General features: G+C 42.4%; 1 protein-coding gene across 1 annotated transcript in view; it reads right to left on the bottom strand.

Moving 5' to 3' along the window:
- MSI2 (musashi RNA binding protein 2) overlaps positions 1–20,729 on the bottom strand; it is a 382,621-nt gene that overhangs the window by 306,249 nt on the left and 55,643 nt on the right. The gene's annotated exons all lie outside the window — the stretch shown is intronic.

Below are 20,729 nucleotides of genomic sequence, written 5' to 3'. Positions count from 1 at the left end.
TGCTTTCTACAGATTGAGTTCCTTAGCCACCTGCTGTGTTAGAACTAACCATGTTTCCACAGTTATATCAAAAATTATGGGTTGTTTTTTTTTTAGTTTTGTCTTTTCCCCAGTCTTCACAAAAAAAAATAATAATGAAAAAAGATCAACGCTTTGAGCACATTGCAGAGTTTATGGCTTTAACATGCAAGCAGAAGCGACTTTTATATCTCCCAGCAAAGGTCGGGGTGTTTTTCTATCACAAAGCAAATCAATGGACAGGATGGCATAACATTAAACACACCAAATTTTGCTTAAACAAATGATTCTTGTTGCAATACAAACTAGTTGAGAGAGAGAGAGAAGGAGAGAGAGACTGATTTGTAGGTAAGTAGGTAGATACAGGAGTCAGGTTGACATTCTATCCTTAACTCTTATCACTGTTTGGGAAATAAAGTGTCTACCACACTGCCAGTTTAACAGAATAAAGGGCCTCAAAAGCCTAGAAATACAGCCAGGCATAATGCTTACTACTGTGAGTAACCCCACTGTCAGCACTACGGGCCAGATTGTCAACTCTTCGTCTTGTTGAGTAGTATTTTACTCCACAAATCGCTCCACCGTAATCAAGTGATTACAATGGGGCTGGCACACAGAATGAAGTTAGCATATGGCCCTATGCTTGAATATCGTAGCCATCAGTGTTCGCAGCATTGGACCCCAAAGTAACATAGGCACAAAAGATGGCTCAGATGCAGTTACTATGATATAGTAAGATGCCGTACTCCTGATTACAAATACCCCAGAGGTAATGGTGAAGGTGAATGGACTAATGTTTTGAACCCACTTTATCAGAAACGTTTTTATAAAACTGTCCAAAGCAATAAGACACTTGTCTTTTTTCCATCAGGACTGCTTGCCCTCCCCAGCAAGGGGCTCTCTCACAGCTTCACATAGTAAAGGGGGATTTATTATTAGGGGGGGCAGGATACAACTTAGACCTGGCCTGGGAGATCTGGGTTCTGTTCCTATCCTGACAGTGGACAGTAAGACTTTAAACAAATCACAAACGGTGCTTCAGTTTCCCCCATTGGTAAAAAAGGAATAATACTTCAGATCTCAAAAAGGAGCATTACAGATTCATTAGTGTATGTTAGGCATTATAAAAACCCTCCAATGGAAATGCTCTGGATGTGCAAAACCATATTTCATATTATCACTATTTTTTTTTAAACAATCAAATTTAATGACAAAAATTTTTTAAAGGCCAGCGAGAACAAGTCAGTGTTTATGTAGGCCCTACAATGAACGGTGCTTTGTTGCTAAGCCAACAGAGATCAAACAAATTAACCAATCCTGTTTCCAGAGCTGTGCTTACACCAAAGAGAACAGGTCAATTTATTTTAATAATCTTTCAAAGGAGGTTATAAAACATTTATTAATAACCAGGGAGGCTGACCAGCTGCGCTCTAAGGTAAATATAAATGTAGGCAGTTTCCTAGATATTTCATACTCGAAAAGCTAGAATAACTCCTTCAAACCAGTATATGGTGTGAATAGGATTTATGATGCATTTTATGCAAAACTACACTTGCACAATTAGTCTTCAGTAGTATCCCTTCAGTTGCTACTTCTAAAAGTTTGTAGCTGCTATATTATGGATTGTATTAAAATGACAACTGGATTTGGATCATGGTTATGAACAAAATATTTTCCAAATTCCACAGGACAAACTCTCCAGTCCTTCCAGATACGGACTCCCATTGATTTCAAAAGGGGCTTTTGACTACAATGTTTTGAAATCAAATCAGTTTTTCCCCATTTTAAGTTACAGTGAAAGCTTCTGAACGGACAGCCTGGGAAAATAAGTCTCTTGCCTAGAAGTTGGCTTCTCCTTGCCCATACTGAAGGCCTTTCCCCACACCCTCAGCTCTGGTCTGGATAGAGCACCAGTAAAGGTGGCCCATACGGTCTTTGACTTCTGCAAAGAGACTGCCGAGATGGACTGCGGAAAGTGGTAACCAGGGTGGTGCATTTTCTTGTCCACAAGGCCCCACAATCATCTAAATTCTTTCCTACCTACATGTTTATATAGTGCCACATCACCATAGCATCAGAGGGTGAAATTCAACCATGTGCAGAGAGCCAACACAAGAGCTGTGCCCTACAGGAAACAGGGCTTAGGTGGTGATAGATATAGTACATGCTCTTTGCACAGGCATGAATTTAGTCTTTTAAATGACCTCCATGATTTAAAAATTTAATAACATCAGTTTTGCCTCATTTCAGACGGTTTGCTTTTTTTTTTTTTTTTTTTTAAAACAAGTAAGCTTCAAACCCATGACTATAAGGGAGGTTTATATCGGATATGGCAACTTAACTTCAACTGTTCTGGCACAAGTGCCCCAATGTAGTTAGCCTCCATAGTACAAGTGCTAAGACTTGCAGACATATTAAGGGTCAATTACATTACAATGGGGGGAAGAGAGAGACATCTTGGCCTTCAGTTCTGCCCTAAATTAACTTTTAATATGGAACAGAATGTCACATTTGCTTCTCCCCATAATCTAATTTTTTTCTCTTTATGCAGTAGCAATAAGGAGGTCTTTAAAAATTAAACGGAGCTAAAAAACCATGCAAGGGTATATTTTATGGCCATAATTCAACATTTTAAATGCTTTTTTAAATAGGTGCCTCAAATGTTTTCATCGAAGTAAAGGAGGGAAGGAAGAAAAATGGGATATACACACACACACACACTCTATATGACTCAGGGTATTCTTAATGGGATTACATGCCTTTCACTTGCGCTAGAAGATCCTAGTTCAAATCCAGCCCAAGTCCGCATCAACAGTTAGCATGGTAACTGTTCATTGGAACTGGGACCCTGAAAGGTCATTGAGTCCAGGCCCCTGCCTTCATCCCTCTGTGTGTGCACTGCATCTCTTCCCCCGCACCCTTTGTCTTGTCTATTTAGCCTGTAAGCTCTTTAGGGCAGGGACCATCTCTTATAGGTGTGTACAATACCTTGGGCCATAGGGCCCTGATTCCAGCCGGGGACTCTAGCTGCTATTGTAATACCAACAACAACAAAGTACACTGGAAACCTTCAGTCCCGTTCTTAGTGAGAAGGCATTCACCTCACCAGAACCATCATCACAACTGACACTGAAATGGTACCTACAGACAAAGGACAGGGGGTAGAGGAGGTGGAGACAACAAAGAGTGAACAAACCAAAGAGGTTCAACTCCCCACTCTCACGTGGAAGTCGTCTCTTAAGGTCAGGATCAAAGGGCGGGGTGGGGAGGCTGTGAGCAGAACACTGGAAGAGAAAGGCCTATGCTGTTGCTGGCTTTGCAGATAGACAGACTTCAGTCTCCAGAACTGTCAGCCCAGCACTGCATTCACTTTAAAATAAATAATTAATAAATAATATTAATCATCATCATCATCTGATCTATGCATTTTTACTAACGGTTATGCTCAGACTATGTGAGAGCTTTAGGGGATGGTAGCATTAATAATGACCCTTTCATGCTGCTCAGCACAGTTGCCATCTGCAGCCATCAGTGCAGAGTCCAAATTTAATCTGACATCTCTCTGCAGTCCAGTTTTATTTTTGCATCTGTTTCTTAACAGTGCAAATTAAGAGAGTTTCATAAACACGAACAGAGTATTCTCTGTTACCAAAGTTAGAACAGGGCCATGAAAAAGCCGCAGAAGGCACTTGAAAAGGATGCTGTAGGCAGTAATCAGGGTTCACTTTAGGATTGTTTAGAGGCCCGCATTACCCCAGCATGAGGATCTATGCTGTAATTTGGCCAAATTAGGGCTGCAAAACTCATGAAGAGCAGCTACCAAGAGCTTCTGACAGCTCTGCAAAGAGAAAAACTCAAGTTTCTCTGCATACGGACCATGGAGAGATCCACGTTAAGTGTAGGCTTCAACAACATGGTAAGATGCATAGTCACAACTAATGTGGCCACCTGATGGGGGAAAACTCTTAACTGGTTTAATTCTTGAGCGTTTGTCTAGGCTAGAGAAATTCCCATCAGTTTAACTACATTGAGGTAGTTACATCAGTGCAAACTCCAGGAGTAGACAAGCTGCATCATTGCAAAGCAAGGGCAAGCCTTACCCAGAAGTTGCATTGGTGCAAATCTCATTTTACACTGGTGCAGAATATATACTGGAGAGCTGCACTGCTGCAGCTACACTGGTGCAAACAACTCAAGTATAAAGAGGGCCCTGATGTCTGCCAACTAGCAGTCAGACAACAGTGGCTTCAGACTTAGCAGTGCTCGCCCACCAATACACACACACACAGTCATTAATAACAGGCACAAGTGCAGGGTGGATTCTACCACCCTCTTTACATCTTGTAATTTACTACTCCTGTCTGAAACTCAAATTGCAACCACTCAACACCAGAGAAAGTTTCATTTCATGACTATTAAAATATTAAATGGCTCAAGATTTAAAAACAAAAAAAGACTGAATAAAAAGTTTGGGTACACACAGGTAAAGCTCTAACTTTGGTAAGTATTGCTGACAGTGGTGTAGTCTTCATATATGACAAGTGCCTGAGGAGAATGTATTTTTCACTTGCCCCACTGAACATAGAAAGCCCATGCACCTTCAATCAACAAGTTCATGGATCACACAAAGACGACTGATTCCATTAACTTTAAAAGGTGTTCCTTTAGGTAATATAGTTGGAAGGAAATAATCTTCTTTCTCCTCCAAATCCATTTTCTCCTGATCCTTTTATATGTTGTTACAACACTCAAAAGGCTAAAATTAGTACAATCCGATAACCTTTTAGATTTTGGGCTTCAACTGAACTCAACATCTGAGTTTTGATCATGAACATTTGCAGCAGGTTATTGCTGGCAACTGATGCCATTCAGTGGAATTCTGGATATGTAACAGTGTTTGCTGAAAGATAAAACATCAAGTGCCACATCATGCTGCTACTCCATGCTGCCCTGCAGACACTTCTTCCCTTCCTTTATTATTTCATCTATTCCAGTAAGAGAACAACAAACTTTATTTTCTTAACTTTTGCAACAACATTTTTAACATGAATAGCCTTCAGCTCACATTCTCCCTTCTGGATACGTCTCAGATCTTTACCACGAAACTGCAGGCCAAACTCCTACCAGTAAATCAAGCAGAGCAAGCTGTGATTTAGCTCTTACCTTAAATCAACAGGATATAACAACAAAAATATCCTGGTTTGGTTGCTTGCAGCAAACAAAACATTCACGTCACCATCAGATAGTTACTAGTCATGTATGCAAATCAATGTACGCTACCTACGTGACCGGGCCCCCTCCTCCCGGATTGAACAAAGTGCAATTGACTAGTGCTGAAATGAAAATTGCTTGGGACACAGATTTCTGGGACAGAAGGGAAGCACAATGGACTTAACATTTAGATAAATTCTGATTTGGGTAGTTTAAAAAAACAACACTCCAAAACGAGTATGAGAAAATGGATACTTAAAAAACAAATTTTCTTTAGTTTAAAAAAAGGGACTGAGTGATTGAAAACGGTGCCAGAAGGCCCTAAAGACTGAAATACTGTTTCAGCTACAGAACAGGTAGGGCAAAGGCAGAAGCTTCTCCCTTGTCACTCGTCAGCCTGAGCTCTGTTTTGGAAGGACCCTATCTAGAGACGAGACGGCAGCCTTGAATCAGGGTCCACTGTCCCATTGGCCTCTCTGTTGAGACTGACAGCAAGAGTGCTAGCAAGTTCCAGTTGCAGTAGCAGATTTTTTTTTTTTTTAAACCACAGACCTGTCCACCAGGAAATGGACTGAAGCCACCAAGTAGACGTAGAATAAGAACCTAAACAGAAGATAACTAAACACTCCACTGCATTTTTAAAACCTGCATCAGGAGGACTGCCAAATAAAAAGTTTCTTGCATGGCGCTGATGAAATGACAGCTAGGACAAGGAAATGGCAAATCAGAAACCACTTGGTTGAGAAATGTAGTGGTACTCTTGATTTTGACCTATACCCAACTGAATTAGCAGATGAGTAATCATACAGGCAATGAAAAAAAGAGGGGATTCAAAGCTTCACCTGACTGCTAATCATCTCTAAACTAATATTTTACACAAACACACACACACACACACACCATGTTTATCTTGTAAAATCTTCTAAAAATATACCTGTAAAGCCATTCTATACACTCCCTTTGTTAACTAAAGTAGAACTCCGTGTTAAAGGAATAATTCCAATACTGTAATTCTAATACAAAGAATGGAAAAGTGATTTGGGCATAGAACATCAGTCACTGGAAATTAATATATGCTTTTTTTTTCTTTTTATAAGTCATCTGTGTATTGAGACATGCAGCTAAAGTGCAGATCTAATTAAAGAACCTGGAAACTGATTACTGAACATACCAAGGTTTTTTCTTCACTCATTTAAGGAAGGATCTAGCTTGAAATCTTATCAGTCCCACATAAGTTTGAATTAGTCTCTTCTTTTGGGTCAGACGGAAACTACATCTACTAAATAGTGGAGGAGACGCACGCTGCAGATGAGCAAAAATGCAGCTGTCTTAATCTGATAGACCATATTCCGTGCCATCGACTACTGTGAGGCAGAGTGCAGGTGCAGCACTTTTTGAAACAACTGTACATATAGACAGAATAGAAACACAACGGATGCTAAATACACTGGGGAAAAAAAAGTTATGATTTGTGTTTAGCCAGGTGTGAAGATCTGGGAGTTTCTTATGGTGGGGCAGCAGTGAGGAAGGAGCCAGGCCTGCATCTCTGAGATATACCACTGTGGTTTATTCTCCCCACTTCCAGCTCCCTTTGGGACCCCTAAGCTGTGAAATTGCTCCGGAATCCAGGTCTCCAGTCGATAACGCTATAAAATAAGTCAGCGTCCTACATTTTTGCAGCACCTGATGCTAGGACAGATATGTAAGGCTCTACCCACATTGGCCTAAATTTTCCAAACAAACAAACAAACAAAAAAGAGATACCCTTAAAGGGGCCCTATAGCGGGGTGAACACCCGCTCCAGCCCTGAAGGGGTTGGAAAAGCCCTGCAGAGGGCTGGGGCTGTGGAAGGGAGCAAAACCCCGGCTGATTGGCGAAGTGGCTGCAGCTGGGGCCACGCCCCAAACTGAGCAACTAGGCCTTATAAGAAGGCCAGGGCAGACAGAAGCTCAGGAGTCTCACTCTGACCGGAGAGACAGACAGGCCTGGCTGCTAGGGAACTCACGGGGGACCTAGAGTGAGGCAGGGCTGGGGAAAGGCCTTGGGGGCAGGGAAGCCCTAGGCCAGCAGCTCCCCAGGCTGCAGGGCCTGGTCCTAGGCCCACATAGGTATTGGGGTTGCAGAGGGACAGCCAGTCCAAACCCCTTGTTGCCTGATGATTGGCTGATAGACTGCAGTCCGCCCCAGGGCGTGGGGGCTAGACGGTGACTGGCAGTAGCTACGACTTAGGCGACGTGGGAATAGGGGGTGGGGGTTCCCCTGGGTGGGGAGACCCAGAGAGAGAGTGGGGTACCTCCAAGGGCGGCAGCACCCAAGCCAAGGGCACCAGGATCCGGGAAGGACACGGGAGCCAACCACAGGTGGGACGCCTGGCCTGCAGAGGGCGCTCCTGGGTCAATGAGCTAATTCCCAGAAGAGACGACCAGCAGGAGGCGCCACAGGGGTAAGTCTGCGCCTGATTACAGGCCCCAATATTCGGGGGAGAGGTGCTCAGCACAAGTTGGTCACCCCAAAATTTAAGACACTTAAAATCACTAATCACATGAAAATTTAGGCCATCTCTCCACATACTTACAACCATCACCAGCCACCTCAACTGCTTTTAAGTACCTCCCTACACACACTTGTGGCAACTGCTCCTTTCACCTGTTTGCAGTGCTCGCTGGAACCCTATTCCCCTACCCCACCAGCATAGCGCAGGAAGCAAAATGAGAACTAGGCAAGAGAGACAAAGAGCACTGCTCATTGCACCATGACTATCACTAGTAACAATTAGGTGCCTGAGATCCCTGATTTAGATAGGTGTTATGTAAATCACATAGATTGGCACAAGACCTGCTGTTTGGAAATGCATCCCAGACAGAATTTCGGTTGCTGGTGAGAGGGATGAGGATCTAACTGAAGCAAAAGAGCCCGTTCTTATGGCGGGAAGGCAGAGATAAATGTTGCATTAGTCCTTAGGCAAAAGAGCAACCGGGTTAAAATATGTATTTGGGAGGAAGAGGACCAAAAGTGAAAATATATCAGGTCTGCAGTTACGTTACGGGGCAAAAATAAACAGGATAATTAAGAGGCATGCAGGAACATGTTCTTCCCAGGGGTGCCAACCCTGCATTCATTGTAGGTCTTCACTGCAGAGTTAGCCCAGGCTCTTACTCAGGTGCTGCCCCTACCTCCCCTCTGGTCCACACAAAACCCTCTCACTCAAGTTATGTGGTGCTTTCAACCCAGGCTAGCTGGAGCAGCTAAAGGTGTGGGTTAGAGCCCAGGTTCCATTTTCACTAGGGCTGATAACCTGCCCACATTATAGTACGGACTGCTCGAGCAGTGACCGTCCTCCAATGCCCTTCCCACCCTGTGTCCAGGATAGACAATTTCTCCCACAAGTCACTGGGAAAGAATCAGAGCAGCGCAGCCCCCAGATATCCTCGCAACACACAAGGGGAGCGCAACACCAGGGAGGACACAGTAAATTGGATAGAGCTTTGCAGCGTGGCTGTTCACACTTGAGCTGAGCTAACCCTGGTTGCCAGACCCAGGTACCAATCACCTGAATTAGGCCCTGCAGTGAAGACAGACTCTCTGGGACAGATGAACTAGCCTTTCGTAGATGCTTAAGTCATCACTGAAGAGGACTCGGTGTGTCCTGAAACAAAGGGCACTACATTGGGACATTCTCCCTTTTTTAGAAATTAACCACCAAATAATAAATTTACTCACTGTAGCACCAATTAGCTCTGAAGCACTGGAAACAACTACTCAAGAGATCCTTCTTACATAGCTACATGTTGTCTGTACCCACCATCTTCTCCCCCTGTTCCTGTGTTAGGACCACCCTCTGGTAACAGATGAGATTTAACAGCTGAGTGTTAGCAAAGCAGCAGACATCAACTGCATTGGGAGCCCTACCAAGTAAAAACCCCTCCCTTGCCCTGTTATTGCTCATAAACTAGAGCACTGGGACAAAGAATCTGCTCACGTCTGTTCCCCTATGGAAACCAGGTGGAAAAATAAATTGGTTAACGGCCCCCTCTTTTTCTCAGTTAGATATTTCTAACTCAGCTATTCAAAGTGAGACTTGCAGTGATGGTTGTTAAGGTCAAACACACTTAAGGATAACACCATAAATTGCTATTTTAAAACATTTGTTGCCGTTCCTAAGTAACTTAACACTTTACAGTGATACTCTAATCACCATTATTGCGTCCGATGGTATTTAAATATAATAGCATTAACCACGATTAATTCATTTGAAATTAATGTGGCTATCACAAGCACTTCAATAGGATCTCCACTGCAATTCGCCATTAATTACTGTACCATTATTTTTAAGTGTTATCCATAAAACAGGCTGCTGGTGTAGTATCTGCATTCAGGTGACAAAAGTAGGGATATAAAGGAGTAATAAATTAGCACAAAAATTAAACATGGGATTAGGGAGGAGAATAACCTCAGTCTATCATCTAGATTTTTAATTTTTCCCGTGACTTTATGATCCACAATATCCGAGTCCTGCACGAAAGGCAAGCAGGCTTCCCACTCAAGACACCCCCTCCCAACACAAAGTCATTACACGCTCAATACCGCTTCATTGCACTGTACACTTCAACAGAGCACATCCCTCACTCCAGCTGGCTGGAAGATCAGTCATTAGTTAGACAGAAAATAAACAGATTTTTTTCCAAACACAGCCATTTACCAAAAAAAAAAAAAAGCAGCATATCCGGAAGGTAAGGCAAAAATAAAAATTATTAGACCATTAAATATGGTTCACAGCAATATTCCTCCTTGGGAAAAAAATAAACTGCGTCTTCGATGCAGTTAACAACCAGTTTTAGAGCATTAATGGCCTGAGGTGAAAACAAGCTGGTCATTAACAACAGGTTTTGAGGGATTACAACCTAAATAACTACCATCAGAACATGTAAATTGCTTAAAGTAAAGTAGTTCCATATGGTTAATTTATAATTTCCTAAACATTAATCAGCCAACAAATTCAAATGGCACCTAGGCAGGATGTTAAAGTGAGGGATTTAGAGGGTTTCCTCAGTGCAATCTTACCTCAGATGCTTATGGATGCACAGCGTATGTGTCCATGAAGCAAGACCCCACTGGCATTTGGATCTCCCAAGATACCTGAACTTTGTCCAGTCAAGGGCTGCATTGCCAACTTGCCAGGAGCCTGAAGGATGAACCCAGGTTGCATAAAATTAAGCAGAATATAACCATTATGAGCAGAGCTGTAAACCAGGGAAGCTACAGAGAACTCAGTACTCAGGGCTGTTCAGGTCAACATGAACCACTGTACACCTGGGACTGATAACTTCAAAAAGTTCTAGTTGGAACACACTCTCCTACGCAAGGAGAGACTTAGGCATAGGTGGTCATTTAACGTCTTGCATGTAAAGTGGCACCATGACCACAGATAACCTCTTCTACAGTGAGCAATCCAAGAAGAGATGCCAATCAATTTTAGGCCTAGGGCACTAATATAGTCAGGACTAGTTCTGCCTACGTATATCAAAGGTGAGGGTAGCTGTGGGCTGCTCTACAATTCTCAACAGGCCACTACTGCCATATATATATACCAGGCTGTTGGAAAAAGTAGAGGCTGAAATTAACGAGGCTTTCACAGTTCTATATGATCTCCTAACCTGGTTTGATAAGCAAGCAATGGGGGACTTGTGGAGCTGGAAAGGAATCTGTGGGAAGATTTTTCTCTTTGCACTGAGGCCGCGGCCCAAATGTCAGATCCTTGAAATCTGTTGCTGCCCAGTTGTCAGCAGCCATTCTAGATACAGACACCTCATGTCCAGATATGCACAGATGGAAACTATTTGCCGGTGGAAGCTGGTACCATGGAAGCAGCTTGCAACTGGAGTTCAAGTGTCTGTACTGGGAAATGTAAATGAGTAGGTGGCTTCCAGCCAGAGTAACCCCAGGGCAGTAGTTAATTATATAATCAAAGAAGCTGCTAGTGTAGAGGAAGGGGCCCTGTGGGACACCAGTGGAAGACTAGTCAAACTCATGGCTCATAAGATGACACTAACCCACCCTTAACACATCGGCAGTAACATTACTGAACTGACACAATTCAGCCTCAATTGTGGTGAATCCTACGGTTGGACCTGAAGGTATGTGGCATGACCTACAAACATTCAAGGTATGGAAGGCCCATTAAAAAGTCATGCTGGAGGGAATACAAGATGTTAAACATGACCAGACAATGTCTAGCCTGGACAGGGCCATTCTGAGGACAGGGAGGCGGGGGAGAAATAATCTCCATTGTCCCCTGACCATACGGCCCCTTCCTATGTTTGAAAATAACCAGGTCACAGCAACAGTAATGAATGTTGCCCATCCATCAGGAAAGTGAAGTAAATGCTCTAAAGAAAAACAAATTCAGACTTCGCTGGTTGGGAGACAGAGGCCCTTTAGATAACAAATATATTGCTAAATACATACTCCCTGGAACCTAAAGTCATTAAAAATGAAAGTGTTCTTTTTATCACTGAAACCTTAGGGGAAATCTTAAAAGTTCACTTCATCCTCATAAAATAACTGCCTCGCATTGTATTACTTTATTAAAACACTGAAGTAATCCTGTAAAATTTAATGCTTAAACACTTGAGTTGAATAATCCATTTCTGCATATAAATCACGGTATGAGCAACCAAAATTGTGTAGTCTAAGATTTTAACAGTTACCTTAAACATACTGCAAGAGGTTTTCTACTTCATAGTTTTAGGCATTTCTAAGGTCCTTCTAAGTCACCTAATATGATTCTCCTGGGAAATGCCTAGAATGAAAGACTAGCTATTCCTCCATCAGTGTTTACAGTACTATACTCTCTATCGGGGTGGCCAACCTGAGCCTGAGAAGGAGCCAGAATTTACCAATGTACATTGCCAAAGAGCCACAGTAATATGTCAGCAGCCTCCCCCGCTCCACTCCCAGAGCCTCCTGCCCACCAGCAGCCCCGCCAATCAGTGCCTCCCCCTCCCTCCCCGCACCTCCCGATCATCTGTTTCATGGCGTGCAGGAGGCTTGGGGAGGTGGAAAGGGGGGGAGTGGGGGCAAGGCCTGTGGCAGAGCCAGGGGTTGAGCAGTGAGCACCCTCCCCCCCCCAGCACATTGGAAACTTGGCGCCTGTAGCTCCAGCCCTGGAGTTGGTGCCTATACAAAGAGCCACATAACAACTTCTGAAGAGCTGCATGTGGCTCCAGAGCCACAGGTTGGCCACCCCTGCTCTCTATAATTAAGGCCCCGATCCTGAATAAATCCTATATAGGTGAACCTCTGTCTGTATAAAGCCATTGGGGCTTTAATTGGGCTCTGCAGTGATCCAATTTGAAGACTGGGGCTTTAATGTGTTCCATAGGATTATAGCATTGACAATCAGTATATGACTCAATTTCCATCTCTAAAGCTACAGACATATACCTGAATCTTTAGTGTTAAGAAATACTATATCCCTTGCTGAACTTCTATATAAAAAAACCAAAGTTTTCAAATGAAATTAAGTCCCACCCACACACAGAACACCACTCTGAATACAAATCAAAGGATAAGGGATGGATCTGACCCAAGTGAAGGACTTTCTCAAGCTTAATAGAAAGGTCCAAATAAAGTTTGGAACTGAATCCAGACCTGAACTTGCCCTGAAGTTTCAGAGAGTTTGGATCCAGCCATCAGCTTCAGACCCTCTTCAAGTGTGGGATTTTCAAAAGCCATCAGCATCAACCTAATGCTTCTCCCAATAAAAACGTTAAGCTTGACTTCAATGGGGACCATTAGGCCAACACTGAGCACTTTTGAAAATCTCATCTAAAATACAGCTGAACAGAAGCGGAGGAGTGAGAAAGGTGAGGCCTCCCAGAGCAGAGCATGAAATCTAATTCAGATGAGTTACTGGGTGTTCTTGAGCGCTAGCCTTTGCTCTATCCTGCTCATGCATCAACCTGTTTTAACCCCTTCCTGTCAAGAAAAGGAAAGGTAGGCAAGCATGTCTTTGTTGTTGTGAGAGTCCAGCCCAACTGCTTCCATTGAATGGGAAACATCAACTCAACAGACACCAGAGTAGCATAAACCTGACATCTTAAAACTAGTATAATCTGTTTGGGACTAGATTCTGGATTCTAAATATCTGATGGGAGGTAATGCAGGGAAGAGAAGGAGTTAATCTTCATCCAAGGTCATTATAAATTGCCCAAGGCAGCTAGAGAAGTAACAATTTCAAGCACTGACATGGTCTATGTATTCAATTGGGAAGATAAATATGGCTTCAAAACCTGCCTCCAAGTGCATATTTTCCTGTTAAGTGGGAGTACACGATGTCCGTGTCCCAATGAGGTGTTGTGCCAACATCCCTTAGAGCCACATCAAATATAATTTTCAAACCAATTAGCTCAAAAAGCATCAAAACCAAAGCAATGCCTTCCACATTCTAATTACTAGAGCATCCTATTCAATTCTTAATGAGAGAAGAGACAAAGGCAGTATATGTATTAGGGTCTACTTCAAGAATTCTTTTTCTTTTACCAAACAGATCCTCTTTTGTTCTGGTTAAACACCAATTACTCCGTTTTCTCTAACATGCAAATCAGCTGAAAATAGGGCACGATGTATCTCGATCCTGCGCTACTGCAAGTTTGAATGAAAAGGGGGGGGGGGGGGAAAGAGCAACCCTCTAGGGGTTTTCAATTCCAAGTACTTTGTACTCTGATAAAGCTCTTTTCAAAGAGCTTTTTGTATTATCTGTGGCAGTTCCCATAAGCAGCAATTTTACTATTATATAAAAAAATAGCACATTTAAGGTGTACAATATAACCAAAGGAAGCAAAAGTAGCCAACAAAGCTGTTTACATGTAACTCTTAGTCGTTGCGCCCTACTGTGAACAACACAACTCAGGAACATTATGAGCATTGTACCGAGGGAAATAGTTATAGCGGAGCTGGGGGGGGGGGAAGAAGTTGGATTTATAATACATTCTCTTGTACAACTTGGAGTTCTCATAAAAGATGCTGGATTGTCCATTCTGGGAAGCAGACTCCTGTGCCCTTAGAAAAGGTAAAACATGGGCAGCAGGGCTGATCAAACTCCCTGCCATACTATCGTCTCATCGCTGTCTTGACTTTCCTGGGAAGAAATTACATCTTCTGCTTCCTTTTAACAGAATGGGAATACAGTCCCTACCACATCACTGCAGTTTTATGACAGGTCTAGTTTGGGGCCTGTGTATTACGGTCCACATACCTGTTGACTTCTGCTATCCCGGCAGTGTGGGCAAACAGTTTGACACTTGAACTCCATTGCCCATATTTTATGTATTTTATGGGGATAAATAACAGACTTCAGTCTTCTCCAGTGCTGTGCCCAGCCATCCTGACATAATTACACCCCAAAATAATGATGGCCCAATGTGATCATGCTAAATATTTACTTTAGAATCTAAACCGATAGCTGTTTACACATCTCTTGTCAATACTATAGCAATTTTGTAACTGATAGCAACACCCGGACAGTGTAAAGAGGATCTGTTATCTCTTTCTAAACTTTTTACTGTTAAAATCTCTAAACGTAACAACTTGTGTGCACACGCACCCACCTACCCACAGACTGACAGAGATAGGTGGGAAACAGTTTTCCTGTCACATGAAAAATTTTAGATTTCTGAAATTTTCCCCGTCCTGAATCAGGAGAAAAAGGAGTTGAAATTTCAAAAATTTTCATGAACCAACAAGTCCAAAAAATGTTTGGTTCATGTTAAAACAAAATATTTAATTTTGATATTTCTGAAGTATTTTTAATGTTAACCATATTTAAAAAAAAGTTTATCATAATTTGCTTAAATTTTGAAACAAAGTAATTTTAAACTAAAAACCAGAAGCTGGCAACGTGAAAATGTCGAAATGAAATGTTCTGACAATTTAAAAACAATCATTTTTGTCAATAAATCAATAAATTTGTCAAAATTGACCCTTTCCCACAAGATGTTTCAGTTTTGATTAATCACATTTTTTAGACAAAGAACTTCTAATTGAAAAATCCCAACCAAGTCTCCCTATGTGCACGTGCACACAAAGTGAATTTTTTTCACTTCTCTGGAGAATGGCTTAGGCCCCAATCCTGCAATTTGATTTGTGTGGACAGACCCCTGTACCCAGAGTACTCTGTGTGGGTTCAGGAGTACACCTATACAAAGCTCCTTGCAAGATCTGGGTATTAGGTTGGTGGAGCAGGACCTGCAGTGCTGTGTAGTGCACAATCCAGAGCATTTTGTTGGCACTTCAACATGAACAAAAATTACAAACAAAACTTTGCACCCATGTTGTGTAGAACAAGTTGCAGAAAGAATGCATTTTTACAGCCAGAAGTGTTTTAAAAATCAAAATATATTTTCCTTGTAAGTTAAAAAGAAACACAAACATACACAAAACCACCACCAAGCGGAGTGGATGATTCATCTTTGTTTAAGATCTCAGAAACATTCTAGAAAACATGGAAACAGAAGGTCAAAGTAGTAAAGCAGGAAGCAGTGGCTTTAACTGATTATCCCACATGATGTGCTTTGTGGTGTAACTCAATTACACAGAACACAACCACATCACTTAAAAAAAAAAAAATGCTGAATTAAAAAAAAAAAAGGGAGAGAGGGAGTCAGACAAAACTTCATAATACAAGTGACCGAACATTCTATCAGGTCAAATACAAAGCAGACCCATTCTTATCTACCTAGGCTGGTATTTTTAACCAAGCTTCTGGAGATGAGAGTTGGACACTTAACTCTTAGGATGCTTTGAAAATCCCTGCTGCATCTTTTTAAATGGTCAAAGGTATAATGCATCTAAAAAACGGCTTAATATATACGACTAAGGTACAACAACCATTACTTGCGTTACTGAAAGAAATTTGTAGCTAAATATTAGAAAGTGATAGATAGATTACATACACTTCACTTCAAAGAGACTAACCATATTGTATTATTATTCTTCGTCTATAAACCCAGCCAAAAACATGGCAGATTAATCTTTTCTGCCAAACATTATATAGTCAGTCAATCTTATAAAAACTTTTGGCCTGTTTTGCTGGCTTTTAATATATTTTTTGATTTATGTCCTTTTGGGGATTTTTTCATGTAGCTCAGAAGAAAGCATTCTTGTAATTCCAGATTCCCATGGGCTTTAAAGAGACACCAAATGTAATAAATCTGAAGTTTCAAACTGCTACTGTATCACCCATGAGTGAAAAGTATTGCAGCTTGTGTTGACTGTTGCTTCCCGGTCAGAAATGCACTGCATAACACTGTTTACTTTACTATTTTATTATTGCATTTACTGAAGTTTCATACACATTTTCTTTAGATAAAAACATACCACACATGAAGCAAGTTACCAAGTCTCAGATTGGCCACCTACAGCTCTTCATTCATACTGTAAGTCACAGAACTCCAGGAGCAGAGTGACTAAGTAACCATGAGATGGCTAGCATGAAGAGCCATGCTTTTCCCCCTCTATTTGTAGTACAGTTGTATCTAGAGGCCCCTAACCAAAATTGGTGCCCCACTGAGTTAGGTGCTGAAGCAATCCTAGCCCAAACAGCTTCCAATCTAAAAAGACAGGACAAAATGGGGAGGGGAGGAGGAGGAGAATGAATCCAATTTTACACATCAGGCCTGGTTTACACTTGAAAATTATACTGGTATAACTATGTTAGTTAGGGGTGTCATTTCTTACTGATCGAGTTATACCAGTACAAGTCCTCATGTAAATGCAGTTATATCAGTATAATGGTGCCTTTTAGCGGTATAACTTATTCACCTTCCTGTATGGGAATAGTTAGACCAGTATAAACTATCTTTACACTGATATAATTGCAGCCACACCCGGGTGTCATACCACTTTAAGAATACCAGTACAGTTAGAGCGGTACAAATTTCTGCTATCAATGAGATTTAGGGCACAGAACTTTAGGCACATGAATGGCTCCAACAAAGCCAACTGGCCTACTCGTGTGCTTAAAGTTAGGCAAGTTACTTAACTATCTCGCTGAATCTGGAACCAAAGTAGTCTGCCCAAAGTCATGCAGGAAGGCTGTGGCAGAGCCAAGCAGTTAACCCAAACTCATGTCCCAGTCTAGTGCCTTCGCCACAAAACCATCCTCTCCTTTCTCTTTGAGGACGCTACTGTGCCAAGCCCATCCCTGGACACAGCCACCAGGTTTGGCCTTATTCTTGCTGAGATGTACAGCTTGTTCACACGTTTTAGAGATGCATGGAATGTAATTGCTTCAAAATTCAATTGCACGTAACTAACTATAAACACTCTTTATTTGCGTCAATGTGATTTGGGAGAGGGGGGGAAATAGTACCCTGAAAGAAACCTGAAAATGGAATTGAAAATGAGTAACAAACCATGCAAAGTAATAAAAACCAGCAATTAGTCTAGTATGTACATAGATATTATGCTTATTTCAGTTAACTACCGAGAACTAGGGATAACTGCAGGGCGCTGTAAAATGTTCATTCTTTTCCATTAATTGCTGTTAGATTCATGGTTTGGTATCTCATACCAGCCTCAGCCTGCTTTAATAATTCTTTACTCTATTTACTTTAGCCAGGTCACTTCAAAAGACGAGCATCTCAAGAGGTGTTAATGGATGTTCGGCAAGGCACCAGGCCATTCCTGAAAGCACCTCTTTTGTTTTCCTCTTTAAAACATGCAACTGACAACCTAACTTTGACAAGCACACCACAAAATTAAGTCTAAGAAGAGCCAGTCTCAACAGCGCTCCTTCCCATAACTGAAGAACATTTCATTGCTAGATAATTAGATTAATGAAGTCCTGTCTCATGGAACCCCAAGCAAGCAAACAAACAAAAATTGTATTTGAAGAAATAAACTTGGAGAGCACCAGACCTGGGGCCCAATGTTTCTTTGCTTTATGTTTCCAGTGCCCTTTAAACACACACACACACACACACACACACACACACACACACACACACACACACACACACACACACACACACACACACACAGAGAGCAATAAGGAAAATGGCTCCGACATTGGTAGACATTTCTGCCCCCTCCCACCACAAGCCTAGGCCTGCACTACTGAAGACAATGGAGTGTTGCCACTTCAACAAGAGCAGGTTTGGGGTTCATGGGAAATGAGATAAGTAGCAACTACAACTGGGTCACTGTTACTGGTGTTAGCTGAAGGCCCAGGAGGGAAAAATTCCCTCTCAAGTGGGGCTGTGCAAGACCTGAACAACGCATTCAGCAAACTCTGCGAGAAAGGTCACTTTCCCTGAAGTGCAGGCATAAGCATTGGCAGAATTGAGCCCTATTTACCCCAGATGTTAAAAACACTTTTTTTTAAATATTTAGCTGCCTTAAGTGAACACTAGAAAACTATACTCCTGATGGTTACATTTAGAAAAAAGCTGATCCTAACAACATGCTGCCCTTTTAACCCTTTCACCAGTGGATCTCAAAAGGGATATATAACCATGATGAATTAAGCTTTCCAGCATGCATGGACAGTAGATATTAGATCTCCATTTTTCAGAGCGGAGAAGGTAGAGAGAAGCTAAGTGATCTACCTCAAATTTCACAGGGAAAAGAACCCACGACTCCCAACTCCCAGTGCTCTACTTTAACCACTAGCCCCGCCCTGTATAAAGGACAACACCAACTGAACATTTTATTGGTTAATAAATAATGGGTGCTGCTCTGGTGTATATGAACTGGTGTTCTGTTTCAAATCTGTGCTGCCAAGCCCTGGCTACGATCTTGTGCTAAATATGCAAATAACCATCTTCTTCCCTTCCTGTCAGGTTAACCCTTTTGGCATTTGCATTCCACACTCCCAAGGGATGAAGGTCTGGTGTGCTTTTTTTGTTATTGTTTTTTTAAAAGATCAGCTGTCAGCCATGAGAAGTGAAGTGAAGATCCAGTGACCAGGAGTTAGAACCATACAGTTGGAATTGTGCCAGCGAATGCAAGTCCGGTGCTACAGCATTTTATCCGCTTGATGCCTCAGTCAGTAAAAGATGAAAACTTCACATTACATATATAAAAACACTCACCATAAAATTAAGATAGGGTTTTTTTTAAAACGCCTATCTAAGATAAAAGGGAAGGAAAAGCTTTTTCCAAATGATGCATGTTAAGGCACAGCTTCGCATGGAGGGGGAATTTAGCAAACCCCAGTCCCAAGAATTAAAATGTGCACTCATTTTGTATACTGCCTTTCAGATGAATGATCTCTCTAAACGGTTTACAATGTGAAATAATACATAATTGCTAAATTAAATGAGCAACAGCACAGGGAGAAAAGGAATAAGGAAGAGAAAAAAGATAGCAGCATCTGATATTGGAAGCACAAGCAGACTCTTCCGAGGAGAAGGCTCTGGGAGGGAAGTGTCAGATGAGGAGGTGGAAGGGATGAGATGTAAAGGTAGGCTGAGGCAAGAGTTTTATAAACTCTCAGAGGAAGGATGATCCGGTTAAGTCCTTTGACTGGGACTCAGAAGATCAAAGTCCCCGGCTCTGTCACAGACCACCTGTGTGACCTTGGGCAAGTCAGTTAAACTACCCTATTCCTCAGTTTCCCATTTGTAAATTGGAGATACTTCCCCTTTCCCACCCCTTGTCTGTAAATCTCTCAGGCCAAGGACCCTCTTTTATTATATGTAAGTGCACACGACAGTGCCGAGCACAACGGGCTTGGTTGAGCCTCTCGGCTCTACTGCAACACAAATGAATAGTGAATAAGGAGGACAATTTTGAGCTAAAGGCCAATAAACAAGCAGGCAAAAAGGAAGGTAGGGAGAAAGACTTCTTTTAGGCCACAAAAACTGAGCCTGACTTTCTTTTAGAGGGCTTTTTCTGACACACAGACATTAATGGGACTGGTAAGCTTAACTATTCCTCCGACGTTTCACTTGGTAACCAGTTTTGGTGCACAACAGGAGTGCAGGGTTGCATCTCATACCTAACATTTTTATTTACAGTATATGCCTCCTGCACAGCATACTGCCTGCAAGGAGTTGGAAACTCTAGCATCCACCCTCTGTAGTTATTATTCAACAACAAATGAGCACTATATTTAGAACTTTTTCCATGCAGTGGCCGTATCCAAGGGCCATTGAGCTGGGAGGCGTTCAAAGGTTAAACGAGTCAGTCGGACATGAGAAAAAAGCAGCGTTCGGAGCCACGTGCCCCCCCATCCCACCTCCAGGGGCTGTAGGGACGTGCTGGCCGCTGCTGGGAGCCGTGCGGAGCCAGGGCAGGCAGGGAGCCTGCCTTAGCCCCGCTGCGCCACCAACAGGGAACTGCCAGAGGTCAGCACCCCAATCCCCTGCCCTGAGCCAGCACTCCATACCTCCTCCTGCACCCCAATCCCCTGCCCCAGCACTCCATACCCCCTCTTGCACCCCAATTCCCTGCCCCAGCCCTGAGCCAGCACTCCATACCCCCTCCTGCACCCCAAT

The sequence above is a fragment of the Terrapene carolina genome, unplaced genomic scaffold, assembly GCF_002925995.2.
Source record: "Terrapene carolina triunguis isolate 2854851 unplaced genomic scaffold, T_m_triunguis-2.0 Scaffold231, whole genome shotgun sequence".
Lineage (NCBI taxonomy): Eukaryota > Metazoa > Chordata > Testudines > Emydidae > Terrapene > Terrapene triunguis.
The sequence above is the reverse complement of the archived record's forward strand: the minus strand, read 5'-3'. Positions and strand labels throughout refer to the sequence as shown.